The sequence below is a fragment of the Podarcis filfolensis genome (assembly GCF_964270895.1).
Source record: "Podarcis filfolensis genome assembly, chromosome: Z".
Taxonomy (NCBI): Eukaryota; Metazoa; Chordata; class Lepidosauria; order Squamata; family Lacertidae; genus Podarcis; species Podarcis filfolensis.
This window is the reverse complement of record NC_139617.1, coordinates 45,365,445-45,378,422: the sequence shown is the minus strand read 5'-3', so window position 1 is coordinate 45,378,422 and position 12,978 is coordinate 45,365,445. Positions and strand designations below refer to the sequence as shown.

The window sequence follows — 12,978 nt, the reverse complement described above, 5'->3', positions numbered from 1 at the left end:
TAGAATACTTTTAACTGTTTTTAGAACGCTTTAAAAATGTTTTTTTTATTATTTATGTGTTTGTTGTCCTGGGTGCCTTCGGGCAGGAAGGGTGGCATATAAATTGGGTGAACATATTCATTAATGGAATCAAAGCGTTTTACCATGAACAAAGGGCAAATTGTCAATGGTGGCATAACAAGTGAATGTAGTAATAGAAAAAGGCACAAGGCAGGGATTCCCACTGTCGCCATTGTTATTTATCCTGATACTGGAAGTTCTTGACAGGAAAACTATAGAGGACACTGAAATTACAGGGATTCAAACTGGACATCAGAATTGCAAACTTAAAGCGTTTGCAGATAACATAGTACTAACTCTAGAAAATTCACTGAAGAGCATCCCCAAAGTGATGGACGTTATAACACTGTTCCCCCCCTCTTTTTTATTAATTTTATTGTTCACAAACAGAAAGAAAATGAAAAACATAGTTACAATTCATAAACCATATTTTACCAAACCTGAACTCATATATACTAATAACTATAATTTGCATCCGTGTGCTTTCCCTCCACCACAACTCGACATCCTTTATTGCATACTCTTATTTACATTGTGTCCTTATATTGATCATTTTATTAGTTCCTCTTTACATACTTATTCTATGCATATCAATATGTTTTCTTTAGAACAGTGTTTTTTTCATATTTTCCTCAAAACATTGCCATTACTTCCTTAGACTGATTTCTTATGGCTGCCGTTAGTTTAGCTAATTCTATAAATTCACATAATTTACTTATCCAATCTTCCTCTGTGGGGATAGTATCCCCTTTCCAGTTTCTAGCAAGTAATAATCTGGCTGCAGCTGTGGCATATAAGAATAATCTTTTCTTATCCTGTGGGATATCTTTTCCTAAAATCCCCAATAAATACGCCTCCGGCTTCTTTTCTACTGAAATTTTAAACATCTTTTTTAATTCCTCATGAATACACCCCCAGAAATTCTTTACTTTCTCACAGCCCCACCATGCGTGCATCATTGTCCCTTCTGCTTTATTACATTTCCAGCATAGATTAGACTTTAATTTATAGATCTTAGCTAATTTAGAAGTTGTCATATACCACATATAACACATTTTCAATAGGTTTTCCTTGATGGTAGTACAGGTGAGAAATCTAATATTCGACCTCCAAAGTCTCTCCCACTGTTCCATCTGAATTGCATGGCCGATGTCCTGGGCCCATTTTATCATAACATCTTTTACTTGTTTGTCTTCCCGATCACATTCTAGTAGTAAGTCATAAATTTTAGATAACAATTTCTTATTGGTTTTTTTTTATTTTTTTTTATTTTTTAAAAATAATATTTATTAACAGTTTAAAGGGTATAAAAGAAAGAAAAATAATTCAACAAAACAATACAATACAATACAAAAACAAAAACACTACATAACACTGACATTAAAAACATTAAATTAACAAAATACAACAAACACAATTTAAAACACATCCATAATTTCAGTATCTTATCTTTCATTCACTTATTTCCACGACTTCCTCACACCTCCCTTTCTGTATTCCACTTCAATTAACTGTTTCAGCAAATCCTTTCCATCTTCCTCAGTTTTCTGTCCTGTAATTTATCTTAACTTATTTTAACCTTATTTTTTTCCCTTTGATACATTAAAAATCCATTTATACTTAATTCCTTATAACCTTTCTGCTAAAGCCATATAACTTCATTCCAACATTTTTCTAGCATTCATTAATTTTACAGTATTTCTGTAAATAATCTTTGAATTTTTTCCAATCTTCTTCCACCGACTCTTCTCCCTGGTCTCGGATTCTGCCAGTCATTTCCGCCAGTTCCATATAGTCCATCAACTTCATCTGCCATTCTTCCCGGGTGGGTAAATTTTGTGTCTTCCAATACTTCGCGATAAGTATTCTTGCTGCTGTTGTTGCATACATAAAAAAAGTTCTGTCCTTCTTTGGCACCAATTGGCCGACCATGCCCAGGAGAAAGGCCTCTGGTTTCTTCAGGAATGTATATTTAAATACCTTTTTCATTTCATTATAAATAATCTCCCAGAATGTCTTAATCCTTGGGCATGTCCACCAAAGGTGAAAGAATGTACCTTCAGTCTCATTACATTTCCAACATTTATTGTCAGGTAAATTATAAATTTTTGCAAGCTTGACTGGTGTCATGTACCACCTGTAAATCATTTTCATTAAATTTTCTCTTAGAGCATTACATGCCGTAAATTTCATACCTGTGGTCCATAACAGTTCCCAGTCAGCCATCATAATGTTATGTCCAACATCTTGTGCCCATTTAATCATAGCAGATTTTACCATTTCATCCTGAGTGTTCCATTTCAACAGCAAGTTATACATTCTTGACAAGTTCTTAATTTTGGGATCTAACAATTCTGTTTCCAATTTTGATTTTTCCACCTGGAAACCAACTTTTTTGTCCGAATTATATGCCTCCATTATTTGGTAATAATGAAGCCAATCTCGCACTCTGTTTTTCAATTTCTCAAAACTCTGTAGTTTTATTCTGTCTCCATCTTGTTCTAAAATTTCCCAATATTTTGGCCATTTGGCCTCCATATTGAGTTTTTTCTGAGCCTTCGCTTCCATTGGAGACAACCATCTTGGGGTTTTATTTTCTAACAAATCCTTATATCTTATCCAAACATTAAACAGTGCTTTTCTAACAATATGGTTTTTAAACGCTTTATGTGCTTTTACCTTATCATACCACAAGTATGCATGCCAACCAAATACATTGTTGAAACCTTCTAAATCCAACACATCAGTGTTTTCAAGAAGCAGCCATTCTCTCAGCCAGCAAAAAGCAGCTGATTCATAGTAAAGTTTAAGGTCTGGCAGGGCAAATCCACCTCTTTCTTTAGCATCAGTTAATATCTTAAATTTTATTCGAGGCTTCTTGCCCTGCCAGACAAGTCTAGAAATATCTCTCTGCCACTACTTGAAACAATCCATCTTGTCCAAAATTTGCAATGTTTGAAACAAAAACAACATCCTTGGCAGTACATTCATTTTTATCACAGCAATTCAGCCTAGCAATGATAACTTCAAATTTAACCAAATTTCTAAGTCCTTTTTCACTTCAGCCCAACATTTTTCATAGTTATCCTTAAATAAGTTCTTAGCAGTCATGTTGACCCCTAAATATTTCACTTTCTTAACCAATGTTAATCCTGTCTCCTCCTGAAACTTTTCTCTCTCATTCACAGTTAGATTTTTCTCTAAAACCTTGGTTTTCATCTTGTTCAACTTAAAACCTGAAACCTGTCCAAATTCTTGAATCAGTTCCAATACCCTTTTAGTACTAGATTCTGGCTCCTGTAAAGTCAATACTAGATCATCTGCAAATGCTTTCAGTTTATACTGCTTAGCTCCCACTTGTATGCCTTTAACCAATCGGTCCCTTCTAATCATGTTTAACAGAACCTCCAGGACCGAAATAAAAAGCAATGGAGAGATTGGGCAACCTTGTCGTGTTCCTTTCTCAATCCTAAACTCTTCTGTCACTACATTGTTCACAATTAATTTTGCCTTTTGTTCTGAGTAAATTGCACCTATACCATTTTCAAAACCTTGGCCTACCCCCATCCCCTGTAAATTCTTCTTCATAAAATTCCAAGAGATATTATCGAAGGCTTTCTCCGCATCCACAAATATCAGAACTGCTTTAGTATTAATATTCACTTGTATTTTTTCTAGGTATTAATTATGTTCCTCATATTATCAGACAAATGTCTGCCCGGGAGAAAGCCCGCTTGATCTTTATGAATTTCTTCTACTAACACCTTTTAAAATCTTTTAGCCAAAATGAATGCAAAAATTTTATAAAGACTCTCATCCTGAAGAGAGGGGAGTGGTTGTGGGCGGGTGGGTAGGTTAGGCATTGGAATAATGTGTCGTGGTGTCGAAGGGTAGGTGTGGCCATCGCCTATGCCTTCAATTTTTGGGTATTCCGTTAAAGGAATCTGGCGGTCGTGTATTCTGTCCGATGCCTGCTTGGCGGGAGGCCATGGCACGACCCTCGGTGACATCAGGGAAGAGCCTATAGTTGGATTAGCATCAACAGGCTCCACCTACTGGTGAATAAACCCCCCTTGTTTATTGACGTAATCCAATGCCTAAGCCAATACCTTTTCACTTGCTGTAATCAATAAAGTTGTGGCCTTTTCTTGCCCATTAACCTTATATCACGTGTCCTTGTGTATTCATTCCACTTGGGGGCGGGATCGGGTCCTCGAACCACAATCCACATTAAGCAACGATATGGGGCGGTAATTCTTAAGCTGTCTTTTCAGTCTTTTCAGTCTCCGTTTTCGGTATAAGTGTAATATAAGCTTCCTTCCACGACTCTGGTGCCCTTTTCCCTTCCAATATTTCGTTACAGACTTCCTTAAATGGTTGTATTAAGCATTCTTTCAGAGTTCTGTAATATCTTGAAGTCAAGCCATCCGGTCCTGGAGATTTACCTAATTGCATGTTCTGAATGGCCCCTTCCACTTCCTGGTCCGTTATTTTATAGTTCAACATTAACTTATTTTCCTGAGAGATTTTCTGTAGTCCATTTATTTTCAAAAATCGATCTATGTCCATTTCTTTCTGCTTCTCCTGTGTATAAAGTTGTCTAAAATACCTCTGGAAGCACTTTCTAATCTCCACTGGGTTCTGTATATTCTTTCCTTCCACTTCCAAATTTGTAATAGTGTTAAGTTTTTGTCTTTTTTTTATTTGCCAAGCCAACAATTTTCCACACTTATTTGCTGATTCAAATGTTTTTTGCCTCATCTGTTTGATCTTCCATTCTATTTCCTGATTCATCAATTTCATATATTGTACTTGATATAACTTTATCTCTTTCAGGATCTCCTGTGACTTTAGTTTTGCTCTCAGTTTCTTCTCTCCTCCTTTATTTTGTCCAAGATTTTATCCTTTTTTTCATTTTGAATTCTTTTCTTGATTGCGTTCTGTTGTATCAAAAATCCTCTCATAACCGCTTTACTTGCGTCCCATATTACTCTTTTTTCCACTGTAGTATTCATATTTATCTCAAAATAGTCTCTCAAAGTTTTTTGGGCCTTCTTGGTCACTTCTTCATTCCTAAGCAAAGTAATATTCATCCTCCATCTAAAGGAGCCAATTGGCGTCAATTTCAGTTCCATCTTCACAGCATTTGATCAGAACAAGTTTTGGGGCAAATCTCCACTTTACTGGTCTTCGGAACCAATCCTCTAGTTACCCAAATTTGGTCAATTCTTGTCCAAGTCATTTTAGCCTCAGAGAAGAAAGTTCCCTCTCTTCCCAGAGGGTTCTTCATTCTCCAGATGTCAGCTAAATCCATATTTTCAGTCATGTCAAAGAAAGTTTTTGGCAGTCTACCATCTTTGGTAATTACCTGTCTCTGTGCCTTGTCCATATTTGTAGACACCACTCCATTCATGTCTCCCATCAAAATCATATTATAACCCATATAGTCCATCAGAATCTCATGTAACTTCTTAAAAAATTCCGATTTTCCTTCATTTGGTGCATAGATACCTACTATCAAAAATTTCTCTCCCTGTAGTTGAATTTCAATTGCCACAAATCTTCCTTGATCATCTTTAAATATAAATTTCGGTGATAGGCTCTCCTTTGCATAAAGAACTATTCCTCTTTTTTTAACTTTATCCGATGAGATAAATTCATGGCCCAATCTTTTATTACTTAATATCTTCCTGTGAAGCCTTATCACAAGTGTTTCTTGTAAACAAATCAAGTCCAATTGTTCTTTTTTCAATAAATGAAAGACTCTCCTCCTTTTTTCCGGGGAGTTCAGTCCATTTACATTCCAGCTCAGTACTTGCAACGCCATAGTGTAATTACTCTGATTTTCCTCCAACTGCACCCAATGCTTGCTCTTCTTCTGTTGGTTGTGTTGGTGTCACTTTCACTGGGAGATCCAATCCAAAGGTTAGTGTTGCTATATCCACTATTCCTCTTTTTGGTGATCTTCTGTCCGATGCTCTTTGCTCTAGTCCTCTATCTGGTGATCTTCTATCTGGTACTCTTGGCTCTTTTCCAAGTTCCTTCTGTAGATCTTCTTCGTAATTATACAGAAACTTTACTTTGTCTTCTACTGATCTTATTTTTATTTTCCTTCCTTTGAGACTTAAAGATAGACCTTGGGGAAACTCCCACCTAAAGACGATTTTATTCCTTCTCAGCAGAGCAACCAAATCTCCGTAGTTAGACCTAAGATCCAAGAGATATTTCGGGACGTCTTTAAAAATCTCCACTCTTGACTGTTGTACTTCTAAAGTCTTCTGGTAATGCCAACCCAAAATTCTGTCCCTCTCTTCTTTAGTTCGGAGGGTGATCAAACAGTCTCTTATTCTATTCTTTTCTTTTTTGCCTCCTCTTCCAAGTCTGAAGGCCCTCACAATTCTGAACTCCTCTTGATCCAAGTCCAAGTCCCAAAAATTAGCAAATTCCTGCGTAAGAAAGTCTATCAAACTTTCCTTCTCCAATTCAGGTAGTGCTCTGATCCTCAAATTTGTCTGTTTTTCTTTGAGCTCAATCATAGAAAGCGTCAGCTTGTGATCATCAAGTTGCCTCTGTAGGTCTGGGACTCTCTCTTTCTCCAGTTGTGTTACTTTACCTTCCACAGCAGCAACTTTTTCCTTAGCTTCCTCTGCTGTCTGCCGTATCAAAGTAGATTCCTGTATCAATTTCTGAATGGTTTCTGTGTTGGTATTGACCTTTTGTCCCAAATTATTTATACTATCTGTATTTAGATCAATTTTAGTGGTTGCAGCATCCACTTTCGCATTTGTCGCATCTGCTTTTTTGTTAAGCTGTTCCAATGAATCATTTATCTTACTTAATGCGATCGCTAGGGCCTCTTCTGTTAACATTCCTCTTGATTTAGAATGTGTTGGCGCAGCCGCAGAAGAAGAAGGGGGCCCTGATGTTGAGGCTCTCCTAGGTTGCTGCCAAGACTTCCCAGACCTTGTTGTTTTTTCCTGAATTGGGTGGTCTATTTTTTCCTTTCCATCTGCCATAACACTTAAAAAAATTCAAGGTCAATCCCACAGTCACACAGTTTTTATCTTGCAGCTGGAAATTCCCCTAATCCAGCTCTTGTAACAATTTCAAAAGCTTCCTCTAGAGGGAAACAGTTTCTGTTTGTATTAATCCGTAATATCTCCTTTTAAAACACAGTTCAGGCAGCTCAATAAAGTTCAATATAGTTAGTTTCAATTTTCAGTTACTTTTACTCCTTTTTAAGGAGCAGACAGATACAATGAAACAAAGCATCTCTCTTGTTAGCTAGCTGTCACCGAACGTTCTATTCGCTGTCAATGAACCTTCCAAAACACGTCAGTCTTACTAGCAGCCCGTTTCCAGTTTCGGAGCGGTGGTATTTTAACTTCCTTCACTCACTCCTGCAGGGATACACAGTCCAAAACTCCCCCCTCTTCTCCTGCTTCCAAGGGGGGTTTGGTATTTTTTCTGGTGGAAATTTAGTCCTTTACAATAGGCTTTCCAAGACTTTAGCTTGCAGCCTCTTTGCTTCAGTCTATTTACAGAAGGGGAAGGCGGACTTCCTGTTTTGAACCTCCCCGTTTCGGTGCCAATTAAGGTGTTTAAAAATCCAATTCTTCAGTCTACTCACGGGTAGTTGCTTTAAGATCCAATTGTCCACAGGAAAAAGTCAGCGCTCTCCGGCAACAGCTATGCAGCTTCACTCCGTGGAAAAAGCAGTAGATTCAAAGCACTGCGCCGCTCACCCCACGTCGCTCCGGATCCCCGAAACTGGGTTTCCCCGCAAATAGGGGAGGCGCAAAAGGTGCCTGCCAAATCCCACGTTCACAGGCTTCACCCGCCTGTGATTTTTAGAGGGTCTCCGCCTTCGCCGTGGCGGCCAGACCCGAAATTCCACGAGGCAAATTCCTCCCGATCAGAGGAATTCCGCCATTACCAGAGGCGCCAACCCGGAAGTCTCCATTTCTTATTGGTTTTTAATAGAACAATTTGCAATTTGGATTCTTCTTTTCCGAAACCTAATTTTTTATCCGTATTAAATACATTATTTAACTGGTGATACTGGAGCCAATTGGTGAGGTAATGCCTTATTTCCTCAAATAATTTTAATTTCAAATGTCCTTGCTCTTCTTTTAATAATTGATTATAGGTTGCCCAATTACTTTTCATATTGATTTTTTTAACTGCAATGGCCTCCAATGGAGACAACCACCCTGACATCTTAGGTTCTAATAATGTTTGGTATTTGGTGCAAAGTCTCTGGGCATACGGGACTTTTCCAAAAGATCCTTCCAGAACCAGCAAGGGCAGAGCCGAACTTCTGGTGAGAGTAAAGGCCCTTCTTTCATTTCTGGATACAAGGAAATGGAGGTATGCTGCCGGGACAGCAACATATCTCTCGTGTTCTGCAATTATGTAATCAGGGGACCTCAAGCAGTCCTGTCGTCTCTGTCCATAATTCTTTGCCTGACCATGGATCTTGCTTAATCCAATCCCAAATTTAAGATGGCTTGAGGAGCAAGACCCAATTTTTGCAGAGAATACAGGACCGCTACAGTGATTTAAAATATACTGATTTGTTTCTATTTGGGGCGTAGACACCAACCAGTATTATTTTTTGTTTTCCTCTTGTCAGTTGCACTCCCAATCTCCTGCCATCGTCATCTTTAAATATTAATTTAGATTCTATCTTTGGGTTTATATATATTACAATCCCCTTTTTGGTACATCTGAGGCTATAAATTCCACCCCTTATCTCTTGTTAATTAAAACTCTCCCATGTTTTCTAGCTATGTGCGTTTCCTGGAGGCAGATAACATCCTAGTTCTTCTTTTTTAGGATATGTTCAGTTTTGTTTATTTTTGTTTTGTTATTTAAACCATTAATATTCCACAAAATAATGTTAAGATTCATCACACTTTATTAATAACACTTTTTAAAATAAAATCAAGGTTAATTTTACAGAAAAGGAGTTAATCTATTAAATTACTTCTAATTGTTCTTCTCAATATCTGTTCTTTTACTCTCTTTCTGGGCTTTGCCACTCTTCTCTCTCCTGCATAACTTCTCCTCCCAGCTCTCTCTTGCATTTTCTCCAGAATTTCCCGACTTCTTCTGGATTTCTGTGGGTCTTTCTTCTGTTTTTAAAGGTAAAGGCTATTCCCTCCGCGAATTCCCATTTATATCTTATTGCATTAATCTTTAATACATCTGTCAGTGTTTTGTAATTTTGTGTTTTTCTCAGGAGTCTTTTTGGAATTTCTTTAAAGATTGTTATGTTTCTGTCATCTATCCTCAGTTTCCTTTTCTGCAAGATCTTATCCTTCAGCAATCTTGAGTTGAAAAAGGCCAAACAGTCTCCTGGTCCCTTGTTTGACTTTGTTCTATCAGACTTGATTCTGAAAATCTTAATGTTCATTATGAGTTCATCTTCTTGGACACCCAACTAACTGGCAAGTTCTTTTGTTAGTTTAGAATCAATGTCTTCGTTCTGCGTCTTTGGGATTCCTCGATCCACTAGGGATTTTTTAAATCTACACTACCGAAATGGGCTGCCATTCATCCGGATTTTCGTGGATATTTCAGTGGTTTCCACCCGGATGTATGGCAACCCTAAGGCAAGCAAACATCTCTCTTCAAAACATCTGATCTACAGAATATTCTGGTCAAAAGAAGATGGATTCCTCTATTGCTCCAAACTGCAGGATGAGAGGCCCAGTGGGTGGAAATTACTGGGAAGCAGATTTCAGATGAAGGAGAAACTGCCTAATGAAAATAGTTGCTTGACAGTGCCTTGGGTGAAGTCTCATTTGCTAGAGATATTTAAGAATCTCAATCAGTGGAGGCTGGTCCTTAAGGCCAAGAACAGCTCAGTCTGTCTGCAGCCAGACTCACCTGTTCTTCTTTGTTACTCATAACTAGGTTATGGTGTGGGATAACCAACCTCATATAACCAACATGCTTAAGTATAATTAATACACAAAGGGGTTAAGACTATAGAGTAAGCTGTCCTGCCTGGCTTACCTCACCTTGGGAGGAGCTAGGTAATCAGGCCTATTGTTCTCTCCCAGTCTACCAGAGAAGCTCAACATGTGAGGAAGTCCAAACTGGTTCCTGCATCTCACACCGCATGGCTTTAACAAGCTACTCTTGTACCCATGCCAATAATTTATGAACTGGGTGGTGGGGGTTGGCTGGTGATTGTAAATTTCAATAAAAATCATTTTAAAAAATAATAATTTATGAACTTTCATCGCAGTAACTAAGCCGATTTTTACTGCCTGTGCAACTTTTCTGACTGGTGCATGGAAAAGCACACAAACTTCACCTTTGCAGTGTCTGTAAGCAAACTTACCAAATGTGTGGTCTTTTCCTATGCTGGGGGAAGATGGAAGTTTTGGAACTCACACAGGCACATTTTAAAGGTCCAACAGCCTATATTCAATGCTTTGCTTTTCTGCATACTTTATGATTTTCAATCTCTGCTGGAATTCTCTCACCAAAAAGTGCTTGTCCCAAATTTAGATCTTCACATCCAGGTAATTCTCATTATTCCACATACCTATTTTTTTCCCCTTGGAGATGCCTTTCAGCTTCAATGCTAACTTTGTAGAACTCAGCAGGATGGAGGATGGGACCAGAACAAGAAGAAGTTGGCTCTCCCTTTCACTGGGTCAGACTCCACCTGGTGTTGGTTCTGGCTGCACCTCCTGTGGACCTCCTTCCCTCCTGCCCTATCAGCCCCAGTGGTCATCGTCCACCACTGAGCTCAAGGCCTCCACCTGGTCTCCCTAGGTTTTGCAACACTAACTTGCACTGCTCCGTGCCCTCCTCAAGTGCTTTTTGCCTGGATGGAGAATGGAGAGAGGTGGTGGTGGTGGTGGACCTCTGATTTTCTGTAGATGAAATGTAAGGTGCTGTAGAAGGGTAAGGGTCACATCAATTGCTCCCCTTTGGCTCCACCCACCATTAGTGCGTGCAATCCTTAGCAGGAAATTCAGCTGCTGGGCTGAAAAATGCTGCCCACCTTTGATGTAAATGGAACTTGTTATTACAGGAGTTGAGGGCCACCAGCTTAAACAGCTTAGAAGGCTTAGATGGCTTTAAAAGATTAGACAAATCCTTGGAGGATAAGTCTATCAACTACAATAAGTCATGGTGACTGTATATATTAGGGGTGTGCATGGGTACCAAGATTTGCCTTGTACCTATGCTGTTTCCTTCTTTTTTAAAAATAGTATTTTCTGAGCCACTCTGCACTTTCTTTGCTTCAATCTGTGCTCTGGAACCTCTCGGTTCCCCATACACTATAATGGGGAACCTACAAACAGCTGTGACATTTCCCGCTTCAGGTCAATTTATATGTAATTCACATACAGGAGAGCCTTCAGAGTGGATCAAGCATGTCAAATTGTGGGCAGATACATCCAGGGGTTTTTGTGCAGGGCACCTTCAGAGGATAGATATATATTTATATATTTTGAGATATAAATATATTTGTGGTTTTATTTCTTGTTCCGTTGATTTGTGAACTGTCCTAAGAACCCTTTTGGCTGAAGAGCAGGGTAAAAATGTTTTATGTAAGTAAAATTTGTTTTTTTTAAACAACAGACAATTTTTAGATGATGATGATGATATTGAATTCTTATACCACCCTTCATCCGTAGATCTCAGGGTGGTTCATAATATAAAAGCACAAGATAAAAACACAAAAAATATAATAAAAACAAAAACAAAACAGACCAATAACTCTCCCTCCCGCACCCCCCCACACACAAACACATTTAAAAGGATATAGGATGTTAGCCAAAAGCCTGGTGGAACAAGAACATTCTTGCCTAAAGGTATATACCATAATGAAAGTACCAGCCAAACGTCCCTGGGGAGAGCATTCCACAAACGGGAAGCCACCTTCTGGACCTCTTGTGGAGGAGGCCCATGAAGTAGGGCCTCAGAGGATGATTGGAGAGTCTGGTTAGGTTCATATGGAGAAAGGCAGTCCTTGAGGTACTGTGGTCCTGAGCTGTTTAAGGCTTTATATGGCAAAACCAGTACTTTAAATTGAGCCCAGAAATTAATTGGCAGCCAGTGCAGTCAGGCCAGGATTGGTGTAATTGCTCAAGTTGTTTTGCCCCAGTGAGAAACCTGGCTGCCAAATATTGCACCAGTTTCTGAATGACGAGGGACGCGGGTGGCGCTGTGGGTTAAACCACAGAGCCCAGGACTTGCTGATCAGAAGGTTGGTGGTTTGAATCCCCGTGATGCGGTGAGCTCCCGTTGCTCAGTCCCTGCTCCTGCCAACCTAGCAGTTCAAAAGCATGTCAAAGTGCAAATAGATAAAGAGGTACCGCTCCGACGGGAAGGTAAACGGTGTTTCTGTGCGCTGCTCTGGTTCGCCAGAAGCGGCTTGGTCATGCTGGCCACATGACCCGGAAGCTGTACGCTGGCTCCCTTGGCCAATAAAGCGAGATGAGCGCAGCAACCCCAGTCGGTCACGACTGGACCTAATGGTCAGGGGTCCCTTTACCTTTACCTTCTGACCTTCAGAGGCAGCTCTACATTTTTCACCATTTCCCCACTTCTCAGTCAGTGAGTCTGTGAGGCCGCTGCCATAGCTGTGGGGAGCACCAAGAGGTCACAGGCGCTGATGAGTAGCCATTATGGTTGGTTGGCTCTGGCTTGCTTCTTTTAGCCACTGCACCTGCATCCCTGGTGTTATGTCCTGAAGTTCTCATCCTGGGCCAGCAGAGGGATACTGTAGATAGTTTTCACTCAGGTCCACATATGCAAATAGGGGATTGAAAGTGACGTTCAGTGATTGGATAGTTACAGAAAGTGTTACAGTTGCGTTGTAGTGGAGCTCTATATAAGCAGGCTGGCTGAACCTTCAGTTCAGTTCTGTTCTGGCCTGTGAATAAA

The 12,978-nt window shown here is 39.4% G+C and overlaps 1 long non-coding RNA gene across 1 annotated transcript; it reads right to left on the bottom strand.

Annotated features, from left to right (window-relative positions):
- Positions 1-1,788: 1,788 nt before the first annotated feature.
- LOC310754650 lies at positions 1,789-2,903 on the bottom strand. Its single transcript, XR_014543938.1, has 2 exons — positions 2,787-2,903; positions 1,789-1,911 (listed from the first exon to the last, which is right to left on the bottom strand). It is a non-coding gene; the product is annotated as an uncharacterized lncRNA (long non-coding RNA).
- Between the last annotated feature and the right edge of the window lie 10,075 nt (positions 2,904-12,978).